This window comes from Lynx rufus, unplaced genomic scaffold (assembly GCF_022079265.1).
Source record: "Lynx rufus isolate CCGP_SWC_20201006 ecotype Redwood Valley unplaced genomic scaffold, mLynRuf1.p SCAF_8, whole genome shotgun sequence".
NCBI classification, from domain to species: domain Eukaryota; kingdom Metazoa; phylum Chordata; class Mammalia; order Carnivora; family Felidae; genus Lynx; species Lynx rufus.
Window position 1 is genome coordinate 37,703,294 of NW_025814896.1, and position 13,466 is coordinate 37,716,759.

General features: G+C 38.8%; 1 protein-coding gene across 1 annotated transcript in view; it reads left to right on the forward strand.

Moving 5' to 3' along the window:
- The window catches only part of BTBD3 (BTB domain containing 3), a 35,496-nt gene that overhangs the window by 969 nt on the left and 21,061 nt on the right, over window positions 1-13,466 (forward strand). The window lies entirely within an intron of this gene.

Below are 13,466 nucleotides of genomic sequence, written 5' to 3' on the forward strand. Positions count from 1 at the left end.
TCTATTATTAGCCTTAAAAAGACAAAGGGAGATAATTGTGCTTTCTTTTTCTTTTTTTCCCCTCTTTTAAAAATACTCTTGACCACCTCACCAAATCACGGAGTACAGTAGTTCCCAAAATTGGCTGAAGAAGAGAACCACTGGAGAGTTTTAAAACTATGCTCAAGTAGCACACCCAAGACCAATTAAAACAACGTATATTTTAAAGGTCCCTAGGTGATTCCAATGTGCAAGCATAGTTTGGGAACCGATGGTTTAATATAAGAAAGTCAAGATTTCAGTTTTACGAAGTAGCATTCAGTTTGTAATGGAGGAGATAAAAGTCTAGCTTCATTTTCCAAACACAGGAATCGACAAAGGGTGGTTTGTTTGCCACCGGGGAGGGAGGGAAGTGTCTCTAATGGTTCAAACTTAAACTTAACTATAATGTGACTGTAGCGTCCAGGACATTGTTCTAACTGATGTTTTGAGTTTCCTTTGGGGCTCCTCAGCCCTTCTTCTCTGACCCTGTCATACCCAAGGGGTTTCATTGTCTTTTAACCTCTCAACTCCCCCCCCCCATCTTTACCCTTTCTCCGTTCCCTTTTTTTTTAACCATCCCCCAATCCCTGGGAGGATCCCCCTCCCCCGGACTGTTCTGGCTCTGAAGGGTTACTGCGGGTTCCTATAGCAACGAGTCCTCCAGGGGAAGTGGGCGGGTCCTCCTACCTTTGGGTTTCAGAATAGGACTCTTCCTTTTCTGAAGAATTTGAATCACTCTTTCAGTTCTTGGCCTCAGCGCAGGTAAGGGTGAGCTCATACAGTTCCAGTTTTTCTTTCTAAGTAATTACATAACTATTAATGCTGTTGCTTGGCATTAATACTGCTAGCAGCTACGAGGAATGTTCATTTTTCCCTGTTTTTGCGCTGAGAACTTGTTTAAGAAAGTTCCAAAATGAGGTGGAAACGATGTTTTCTGAAACAGTTTTTTCCTTTGGGGCACACAGACCTAAGAATTGCATACATCATTTCTCCAAAGTCCTAAGACATCTTACATTTAAGAAATTTTAAAAGTGAAATATAATCCTACAGTCATGCAAAAAATCTCTGGTAATTTGTGGCAAAAAAAAAGTCATTATCAGCCTTTAAACAGTTTGGTTCCTAGAAAGTGCTTTGCCTAGATTCTTTACATAAATTAAACCAGTTGTAGTGTTATACTTTAACAAAGGAAAGACACAGTTTGTCTACAAATTTGCCCACTGTTTTCCCTTCCCCAACACAGAAAACACATCCAAACAGATAATTTTATGCTCAAAACAGGTATCCTATAGCCATCGAATTCCAGTTTGCCTTTCAAGGAACTGTTAAAACAGTTCTGAACAAAAAAGTACGGAAATATCATTTACATGTCTTAGGCTTTTTGCTTTTTGAAACCTTTCAAACTTTACTGTGTAAATATCAGAATTCAATCCCATCAATTCCAAAATGCTTTTAGTAGGCCAGTGATTCTGAGCATGCGTTGAGAGTTGAAGAGGTTTTCTCTTGCAACTATCCCCTGTTCTATGTGGTAATTAAACTGTTAACTGGACTATCAAGCAGATTCTGAAAGGCTGATTTTTCCCATTTTACTCTGAGAAAATAGTGATGGAAATCCCTCTCATTTGATGGACCTTGTAGTTCAACAGTAATGCTCTGCTAAGATAGTAACTTCTCACCTAATCTTTCCTTTTTGGATCACATGCTTCAAAATTGAGGGCTTCTAAGCAACTCCCATTTGAGAGGATCTATTGTTTCTATGGCTTTTAAACATTTTAAAATAAATTATTCTTGCTGTAGACATTTAGGGAATTAAAAAAAAAAAAAAACAAAGAAAATAAAACTCACAATCACATCATCCAGAAATAGAACTGTTCATGTGATGGTATGTTTCCATTTGTCCCTTTTTCTTTGCATATTAAAAAAAAAAAAGGCATTTCAGTTTCATCTGTAGTTTTAAATATGACCTTTTCGCTTCACCTTTTCTGTGCCTTTAAATCTTTGAACATAAGTTTTAAAAATATTTTTTTGTTTACTTATTTTGGAGAGAGAGGGCACCAGTGGGGGAGGGGCAGAGAGAGAGGGGGTCAGAGTATTGGAAGCTCTGCCCTGATAGCAGTGAGCCCTGTGCAGGGCTCAAACTCAGGAACCACGACATGATGACCTGATCCAAAGTCGAATGCTCAATCAACCGAGCCACCCAGGTGCCCCTGAACGTAAGATTTTCTAATGATGGATATGCCAAAGTTTATTTAATGAGTTTTCTGTTGTTTGACATATTTCCATTTTAGTGGTTGAAAATTTGGTATGAAATACTGGTTGCAAATCTGACCTTGATCACTTTGGGTTGGAGTGAACTTTATTAATTACCCAATTCTACCTAATAATGCCTACAGCATAGAGATTTGGAGAGATGGAATGAATCATAGAGGAAGGCCTTCAACAGAGTCTGTCTGGCAAAGGAAGTAGGCTCAGAAAGTAAGAACAGACTTGGAGGCAGAGCTGGGATAAATGCCTATGCCTGAAAGTCTTGGGGTCTCTGACTTGCTTGGGCTGGATTTATAGCAGAATTCCTGAGGCAGAGGTGAACTCTTTTATGACTCTTGAGGCACAGTGCCAAACTGCTTATGCTAAGACACATTGATTCCCTTATGCACCTAATGGTCTCCCACTGTGTCAGCATTCCAGTGCTTAATCTTTCCTAATTTTCTATAAAAATGCGATCTTATTTTAACTTATCTTCTTTGGTAAGTAGTGAACTTAGTGATTTGCTTCTTGTTTACCTTTTCAAAGCTGTCTGTTCAGGTACTTTGCCCTCTTCACTCTTAGTTGGTGATTTAGAAAAATAATTTTGAATACCTGTTTTATATAGTATTCTGCCTTTATCATATTTGCAGTGATTTTCCCCCCACAGCTCATTGTTTGTCTCTTAATTTACTTAATGGTGTTTTCCAAACAGCAAAATAGTTTTACTTTAATGTAGTCGAGCTTTGTCTTGTCTTTTATGATTTTTCTTATACACATTTATGTTTGAAAAACCCAGAAGTGAGGTAAATATAACTGAAATTTTGGAAATATATTAGATTTTTAGGTTTAATTCTGTATTAATGTATGTATATGAATTGTCTTATACCACCTCCTCCTTACCAGTTCTACCAACACCATTTTTTAAATTTTTTTAAGGTTTTTTTTTTTTTAATTTATTTTTGAGAGACCAGAGAGACAGAGCATGAGTGGGGGAGGGGCAGAGAGCAAGGGAGACACAGATTCCAAAGCAGGCTCCAGGCTCTGAGCTGTCAGCACAGAGCCCCAAGCTGGGCTTGAACTTAGTAACTACTAACTGCGAGATCATGACCTGAGCCAAAGTTGGATGCTTAACTGACTGAGCCACCTAGGCACCCCCCAACACCAATTCTTAAAAGTCCATCCTTTCCTCATTGGTTATCGTCTTTTCCTTTATTAAGATCTTGACTTAATCTTGGGTCTGCTTCTGTTTTAGGTCTTACTCATCTATGCACTGATCTCTAAACTTAATGCCAAATATTTTGTACTGTGGATTTAGCATACATGAAAATACCTGGTAGAGCAAGTCATGATATTCTTTTAAAAGTCAGAAGTACATTCATCTGTCCTTTCAGATAAAAATTACCATCTTGCTGTCTTTAAACTAATACAGGCACATAGTTTAAATCCAAAAGGCTTACTGTAAAATAAATGGTCCCTTGCCCCTCTCCCCACCAGCCCCAATCCCCTGAGTCTTCCTCCCCAGTGGCAGCCTTTTGACTGTTTACTGTTTCTTCTGAGTTGTTCACTGGGGCCTACTGTAGGCTTTTTCCTCTTGGTCTGGTCAGAGGATTGTCTTCCAGCATCCTGAGCTGAGGAAAGGATCTAGCTGCTAGTGTTCCCGGAGGGATCTGGTAGAGGTTTCAGAATCCTCTTTGTATAGAGGTCACTTTGGGGAAGGTTCCTGTGGGTTTACAACCCAAAGACTTAACTGTTTCATCTACTTTGTCAGGAATCCATCTCCATTCTTGATGGGTTCTGGGACTGTCAGCCAGACCTTTGCAGCAAGTTAGGTTGGAAGGGCATCCAGGGATGTAGAGCTTCCTAAACAAACTTTATTAACCTAATTTTAGCTTGCCACCCTATGTCACTCTTCTAGGTCAGGTAAGTTGCTACTTGTCTTTCTGCTATCCACATTTGTGATTTTGTTGCAGTTTTCCACTACAGTTAGGTGCATTTTTGATTTTTGGTGAGGACTCTCATCTACATGTACAGTAGTCAGTGTCTCTGTTAAGGGACCTGAAAAGTTGTTATTCAGACCTTCTAGCTGTCCTAACAGAGGGTTTTTGTTTGTTTGTTTGTTTTTCACTGAAGTCCTGATATTTCTTGTTAATGTTTTTCTTCAGTATTTATCTTTCTGTTGCCATTGTGATGGAGTCTTCAAATCGGTTATTGTTAGTATAAAATGGTTGTTGATTTTTGTGTATTTATTTATAGCTGGCTATTCTAAGAGCTTTTAATCTAAGAGCATTTTATTCTCTTGGGTTTCCTCGTTATATAATCAGTTACCGATAATGATACTTAAATCTACTTCTTTCTAATAATTATACCTTATATTTTGGTTTTATGGCATGCTGACTAATGTTAACATTCTGGAACATTATAAAATGTTTCTGGAGCATTTGTTATCAATAGTAATGGTGGTAATGTGCAAACCTGTGTTCTTTAATAGGAAAAACAGTAGTAAAATATTGGTTTTTGGTTTATCATAATTCCTCATCAGTAGAAATGAAATATATATTCTATTTCCAATTTACCTAGAGGTTGCTTTCTTTTGTCTTGTTTTGTGAAGGGATAGGAATTATATATTAACAAATTACTGTTAGTAAAAGATTATCACTGGTAGTTCTTTTTGTTATTAATGTTTATTTTTGAGAGAGAGTGTGAGCAGGGAGGGGCAGAGAGAGAATCCCAAGCAGGCTCTGCACTGTCAGTACAGAGCCAGATGTGGGCTTGAATTCACAAGCCATGAGATCTTGGCCTTAGGTGAAATGAAGAGGTGGACTCTTAACCTGCTGAGCCACCCAGGTGCCCGTATCACTGGTATTTCTTAATGGATCAAGTGATTTGAGTCCCAAATATTAAATTGCAGTAAATCCTTTCTTTTGGATAATTCTTTTTTTTGTTTGTTTATTTATTTTGTGGGAAAGAGACGGAGCGTGAGCGGCGAGGGTCAGAGAGAGAGAGGGAGACACAGAATCCGAAGCAGGCTCCAGGCTCTGAGCTGTCAGCACAGAGCCCGATGCGGGACTCAAACCCACAAACCATGAGATCATGACCTGAGCTGAAGTCGGAGGCTCAACTGACTGAGCCCCCCAGGCTCCCCTCCTTTGGATAATTCTTTAGAAAAACAAATTCAATTCATGAGCAGATTGAACTATAACATCATATTCAATCTGTAATTGTCCTCTGGGGTGAGGGAGGATAGAGTCACTAGGACTTTTTCTAAAGAAACTATTCCAAGTTGCTAAATCCAGCAGTCAGTTCTCATCTTTACCTATTGCCTGCATTGATATAATTGGTCATCCCCTCTCTTTTGACATATGTCATTTGATTTTGAAGATTCCACATGCAGCTACTTTTCCTCCTTAAACTACTAGACCACTAGTTTCACTTTTTCTGTCATTTTTAAAAATTTGCACTGGGTTTTCCTCACCAACCTATTAATTTGGAATGCTTCAGGGCTCAGTTCCTGTAGGACTTTTGTCATAAACAGTTGGGAGACTTCAATAAAATACCACGTAGCTGTTTAAGACTCCCCAATGGATATCTCCAGCAGGGATAGTGCTCTGAAACTTCTGGAGCACATATCAACTACCTTTTTGACTTCTTAACTTGAATACATAAAAGGTACTTCCATTTTAACAGGATTAAAACTGATTTTTTGTTTTTCTCTACACACCTACTCTCCTTGCAGCCTACCCCGTTTTGGTGGGTGGTAGGTACAGTTTTCAGATTATTCAAGCCAAAAACTTTGGAATCATCCTGACTCTTCTCTTTCTTTCCACATCAAGACTACCAGCAAATCCTACTTATCTTCAAATGTACCTAGAATGCTGTTTTCCAAGTAAATCCAGGATTTCAGCCCCTTTCCTCACCTTTATTGTTCGCATCTTTGTCTAAGTTTCCAGGCCTCTTGACTATTACAGTGACCTCTCTTTTCTCCTTCCCTGGCTTCCTTTTAACAAGTTATCTGAATAACAACCAGAGTGATCTTTTTTTTTTTTTTTAGGTTTATTTTATTTTGAGAGAGAGAGAGAGAGAGAGAGAGAGAGAGAGAGAGAGAGAGAGAGAATGAATGGGGGTTGGTGGAGAGAGAATCCCAAGCAGGCTGTGTGCTGTCAGTGCAGAACCTGACATGGGGCTTAATCCCACAAACTGTGAGATCATGACCTGAGCCGAAGTCAAGAGTGTTTAACTGACTGAGCCACCCAGAGTGATTTTTTTTTTTTAATGTTTATTTATCTTGAGAGAGAGTGAGAGGGCGAGTGCTAGTGAGGGAGGAGCAGAAAAGACAGAGAATCCCAAACAGGCTCTGTGCTGCCAGTGCAGAGCCAGACACAGGGCTCCATTTCACAGACCAGGAGATCACGTCAGGTGAACGTGATAACCTCTACACTACGGAAACACACAGAAACCAGGAGATCATGACCTGAGCCGAAATTTTGAAGAGTCAGGTGCTTAACCGACTGAGCCACCCAGGCTCCCCCAGAGCGATCTTTTTAAAACAGAAGTCAGGTTACACTTAAAACCGTTCCATGGCATTCCATCTTACTTAGAATAAAAGTCAGATTTCCTCATAATGATTCACAAAACCCAGTACAATCTGGCTAGCCCTAACTCTGACCTCTTCCCCACTTCCCTCCCTCTCTTGCTTTCCATGCTAGTCATCTTCACCTCCTTGCTGATCCTGAAACACATCAGGCACATTCCCACTTTCAAGTCTTTGTGTTGGGTTTTTCCTGTGCCAGTAATATTTTCTCCCCAGATACATTCATGGCCAGTTTCCTCACCTCCTTTGAGTGAGTCTTCACTAAAATATCACTTTGGCAGTGAGGTCTACCTTATATATAATTGCAAGTTATGGCCTGGATCCCTCTTACGGTGCTCTGCATTTTCTTTTTCTGTAGCATCTATTACCTTCTAAAATACAACCTGACTGACTGACTGACTGACTGATGGTGAATTGTCTTTCCCCACTCCTGCTAGGCTGTAAGTTCTGTGTGGGCAAATATTTTATGTCTGTTCATTTAAGGTGCCACACGCGTCCAGTACATAGAAGGTGTTCAGTAAATATTTTTGTATGAATGAATGCAGTCTGCCTTCTGGTTTGTTTTGTTTTTTTCTTTTTTAATGATTTTCTTATAAAGTAGCATAGTCCGTGGCATTATTGGGTCCAACATTAATGATTTAACACCCTACCGGCAATGGAGAAGTTCCAGAACATGTATAATTTACAATGGATGTAGTAATACACTGGTTATGAGGATTAAGTAGGATACTGCCTGTTAAGTGCTGAATTGTGCCAATGTGTAGGGACAAGTCTCTTAATTGTCAGAAAAGCCTAGCCAACAGCCTTTATTCATATTTGAATCAGGTGAATTATATTCTAGAACCTGCTCTCGGATTTCAGCTCTTAACCAAGGGTGGGCAGCAGCCTCACTTTGGGAACTTTTCAAATTACCTGTCTGAACTCCCTGGTAAATATCAGTGATTAACTGTTACTATATTTGTTTTTTAACCAATCTGTTAAAATAGAATGTAGCCATTTTTTGTTTTCTCCTTTTGCGCCTTCTTGCTGTTCAGGACATCTCTCTATCTCTTATGTCCCCTTTAAACTTTATTCCTTAAGGTTGAAATAAATTCTTTTATAAAGTGATTTTGAAACCACTCAGAGCCACAGAGAAGCACATAATTGAACATGATATTGAATCCACAGAATCAAAGCATCTCAAGTCCTTTACCTTCAGCTTCCCGGACTACAATCCCCACAGCAATCATTATAGCAGTCATTTTAGAGTTTTGCTTACGGTGTTTCTAGAGCCTCCTTTTGTGTCCTTCCAATTCCATAGTACCTCAAAAACATCAGACTCCCTTCCCTTCTCTTTTGATAGAGCAGGAAGTGTTTGTATGGTTTATCCTGTTGCATTTGCTGTGCAAATAAATGTCATGTGCAGGAAAAAGATGATTTTTTAGAGATCATATAAGCAACCAAAGAATAGACAGTAAACCAAAATGTATCTCCAGAAATGCATAAACCCAATAGCTGTTACCTAAATACAAAAATGTGCAATTTTTCTTCTGTCTTTACTTTCTTTTTCCCTAGGCATATCTAGTTCCTTGTATTTTATCTACTTAATTTTTCTGTAGTAGTATATGAGCAAGAGCAATCCCCATATTCAGTTAGAGGGCGTAAACGTTTTAGCCGTGATTATCTTTACACATTAGAAATAAAATTTCTGAAGCAACACTGTTCTGAATGCATCTGCCTGATAAATTTGCTCTGCCTTTGAAACTCATATTAGCATCTGGGTTTTATTACAATTATTTTATTTTAAACCCCAAACAAGGTCTTATTGGCCAAGTCTGAATGGAGAGCATTGACCTGCCTCTCTGTTGCTGAATCACAAAATAACCCTTAATTTAGGCTATTTATTAATTGATAGCCCAGTTAGAAAACATGCCATGTTTTTAAAGTTCTACACTTGGTTTGGGAACATATGTAAACATTTGTTTTCTTTCTAAAGATTTTTTTTTTTTAATTGCCACCTTTTATATGCATTCAGTTTTGTTTTGTTTTGTTTTGGAAGTGGTGCTCTTGCCTACTCAGCACCAGCAAACATACCTACTCTATAGTGAGGGACTAATTATTTTACTTTAGGTCTCTGGACAGATAAGAGATTACCAAGACTCCCACCTATTTTCATACCCTTGTTCATGGAAAATGTAGTAAAAAGTCAAGTGTAATAGTCAAACTACATTTAGATATCTTATTTGGGGAATGATCTATATTCCTGGAAAGTCTAGAAGATGGTAATATTTTAAGTTAGACCTACAGCAGGCTTCTTTTCCCAAAATCTTATTGTCAACATTAAAAATGGCGAGAATCTACCCAGAAATACCTCCTGCTCAAGATGCAGGTTCAGGCTCCAAACAGCTATTGCTGAATGTTGCTATTTCTTGCATATAGCCTTCCCCCCACCTCCCACGTGGGACATCATTCTCCATGGGTGTATCCCAGAGTGCTCCCTCCCTTCCCATGATTTCTTCTGGGATCTTAGGAGACAGGGTAAGTAAGTGCTAGAAGCTAGCACCCATCTGTTGGAGGGCAGGCAATCAGCACTGGAGGGATAGTGTGCAGTGTGCAGTCAGTCACTTCCAGTCCCTGCTGGTCATTTCTTATGGTGGACTCCCCACCCTGTCCCCCAGATGGCTTCACATCTTTCAATAAGTGTTGTGGAGCTTCTTTATGTGAATTAGTAGATTTTCTAGTTAACTTAATACTATTCAACAGTATTTCTCTGGGACCTACAGGACCAGCCCATGCTTACCTGAAATTCTAGGTTACTTTATTATCTACTTTCTCTTGTCAGTGCCATGAAAGAATCCTCAAAATGCCAAATTTGATCCTGAGTTCTTGCTAGCATACAGCTGCCGGCACGTACTTAAAATCATCACCAGGCAGTGATATATTCTACCAGGTGAGTATTGGTTGGGGATGTCACTATATAATGGTATCTGTCTTAAGTTATAGGAAAATCAGATGCTCAAGTTCAGACAACCTGTATTCTGATTTTACTGTCTTTGTAATAACATATAATTGTTGGGTATAGAGTAATTATGAGGATCACAATTCTACCAACATACACAACCCCTGAAATCCTTTTATGAGTGAAGCTAAGAAGGTGTTTGAACACCAGCTCTTTAGTAAAAGGCTGGGTTTTTTTTAAGATTTTATTTTTAAGTAAGGTCTGCACCCAGCGTGGGGCTCGAACTCATAACCCTGAGATCAAGAGTCGCGTGCTTCACCAACTGAGCCAGCCAGGTGCCCTAGAAAAGGCTATTTTTAAATGAAAAGTTACTGATGGTAGATTAAATATTTCCTTTTGACTTCATCAAAGTCCTAACCTAAATTTTATTTCCAACAACTTCTCTACTACTTAATACGTATACAGATTTTGATATTCTATAACCTCAAATACTGTAGTTTATAGGAAGGTATTAAATTAGTGTGAAAGAGGCATGTTGTAACTTAATGTGTCTGTCGTTAAATGAAGGTCAAAAGTGAACAGGGGGACTCCTGTGTGGCTCACTTGGTTGAGCGGTGGACTTCAGCTCCGGTCATGATTTCATGGTTCGGTTTCTAAGTTCAAGCCCCGTATAGACCTGCTGCTGTCAGCATGAAGCCTGCTTCAGAGCCTCTGTCCCCTTCTCTCTGCCTCTCCTCCACTCCCCCTGTCTCCCAGAAATAAAATAAACATGGTTTAAAAAGTTGAACAGCAAATTCTCTTAATGTTGGCAGCCATGCTTCCCATCGGGAAACAGCAGAGGTTGCTACTTCTAATTCTCCTAAGGGAATGTAATATAGGAGAAAGTAGATTATTGGGGAGACATATCTGCATCTTTCTTACTGCTTTATGTGAAGTTTCTAGGGACATTTGTCTGCTCAAAATCTATTTTTATTAGAAGATCTCAATATCATGAAGGTGTCAATTAATAAATCATGCACTTCGTGTTCTGTGAATTTTGGGAGGCTGAAGCAAAGCTAAGTTGCCAAACTCGTAGAAAAAGTAGAATAATAGTTCTTCGCTGTTAATTTTTGTGGCAGAGATTGTCATGTTATTCTTGCGTCCTCTATCTACAAAAAAATTTTTTTGGGGAGTGAGCAGTTGAGAATTATGTTTCGAGGATTATTGTTTTCTAGAAGAGTAAAACCAAAAGATGGTATGTATAAACACCTTTTTATTTTTTTTATTTTTTATTTTTTTAATTTTTTTTTTCAACGTTTATTTATTTTTGGGACAGAGAGAGACACAGCATGAACGGGGGAGGGGCAGAGAGAGAGGGAGACACAGAATCAGAAACAGGCTCCAGGCTCTGAGCCATCAGCCCAGAGCCTGACGCGGGGCTCGAACTCACGGACCGCGAGATCGTGACCTGGCTGAAGTCGGACGCTTAACCGACTGCGCCACCCAGGCGCCCCATAAACACCTTTTTAAAAGACTCTCTGTTAAAAACCTCTAATGACTGACCACGTTATATGCTTACAGTAAAATCCAAATTCCTTAGGATGCTAGGCAGGCATCCATAGTTCTCATACTTTTTGGTCTCAGGATTCTTTTATTTTGAGAAATCCAGAGAACTTTTGTTTATAGGGGTTATATCTGTTGTTATTTATTGGTGCAGAAATGAAAGCAAAGATAAATTTTATATATTTACTTACATGTTTAAAAATAAATATTTTCTGGCACCTAGGTGGCTCAGTTGGTTAAGCATCCAGCTTTGGCTCAGGTCATGATCTCACAATTCATGGGTTCAGGCCCTGTGTCGGGCTCCTTTCTGACAACCTGGAGCCTACTTCAGAGTCTATGTCTCACTCTCTGCCCCTCCCGCCTTCATGTGCGTGCACGCTCTCTCTCTGTCTCTCTCTCCCTCCCTCAAAAATAAATAAACATTAAAAACATAAAAATAAATATTTTGGTTTGAATCCTATGACAAAAATCTGGTCTTATAGATAGGCAGCCGGAAAAGAAAAGACATTTTAATACCCTTTTCAGATTATTGTGAATGTTTGATACCTCATCAAAATTTGAATGGTAGATTTTTATTTTTATTTAAAAAAAATTTTTTTTTAAGTTTATTTACTTTGAGAGAGAGAGCATGAGTGTGGAAGAGGCAGAGAGAGAGAATTCTAAGCAGGCTCTGTGCTGTCAGCACAGAGCCTTATGGCAGGCTTGAACTCATAAACTGGGAGATCATGACCTGGACCAAGATCAAGAGTCAGACGCTCAACAGACTGAGCCATTCAGGCCCCCCTGAATGGTAGTTTTAAAGGTTAATTGCCATGTGAAATGTAAAACCATCAGTGTACTCTTGTTATACTGAAATTCATTGGTCTTTTACTTTGAATGGACCATTTCCCCCCGTGCATGATTCTTTACTGTAATTACATTATTATTAGAAAACATTGGATCAGTGTGTTATGCAAATCCTTCAAATGTTATGTTTCATAATACAATATAAAAAAATTACATTCATTTAACAGCATCACCAATCTCATTAGAAACAGTCTTTAAGTATTGGGAAGCTATCAAACTCACTGTGGTGTAATCAAGATTTCCAAAATTTTAAGTTTTGCTCGAACGTTTGAATTTTATCATTGGCAATAATTTTGTTTTGTTTTAAGTGACAGTCTCACTTCATTTTTGAGAAAATGTCTGGTAGATATTTAAATGTGAATAAGCATATTTGGCAAATTTTCTCAAGTTCATTGGTGTTCCATGGAAAAAGTGGCTGGTTCAGCTCTAACACAAACAATTGCAGGAGTATTTTTTTTTTTTTCCTCAAGGCAACCATTCTATTTCAGTTTCACTAGAAATGCTTTAAGCATACTTCCCATTTCATCACACAGAATATTAAAAAGATGTGTGCTCAAGGGTTAAGGCGTAATTAAATCAACAGTTTTTACTGCTGCATCTCCCAGAGATTCCCCATGAAACTGCATTGATTAAGGCAAAGGTATGCACAGTAGCTAATCTGCATTTGCCCAAGCTGTTTCACCACTATTCATAAATACTCCCATTCCCTAGGTTTGGGCAGGGAAGAATGGGGAAAGAAGGGTGATTTGACTGGTCCTTTGGCTGCTCAGGATTCACTGGAATGATCTTTAGGTGGCTTCAGAACTAGCAGCATCAGTAGTGAAAAGAGTCACACAGCCAGGCTGTGGACCAGTTCTTTGGAGCTTCTGGACAAAACCTTCCCTTTTCTAATTGGAGCAGATGGCTCCTCTCATGAGGGTTCTTGGTTATGCATCGCCACTACCAGATGTTTCTAGGGGGGTTCAGAGGGCTTCAGTCACTTGTACCTACTTCAAATACTTTCTTCACCAGTACATTTCAAAACTGCTTACAATGCTATTTAATACTTTAAAATCATGCATACTCACACAGCAGGCACAAAACAATATATTTACCTTATCCCACCTTCCAAAAAATACATTTTTATAACAAATTTAACTTATTTAGAAATCCACGTTTTTTATTTTTTGCCAACACACAATTCAAGCCATTGGTTTATAACAGTTTGTTAATGTTGTCAACCCTACTAATGATTTTTAAAATCCTTGCTGGTGGTAAAAGTTTCCTTTATAAACATGCAAGAGCTTTTGC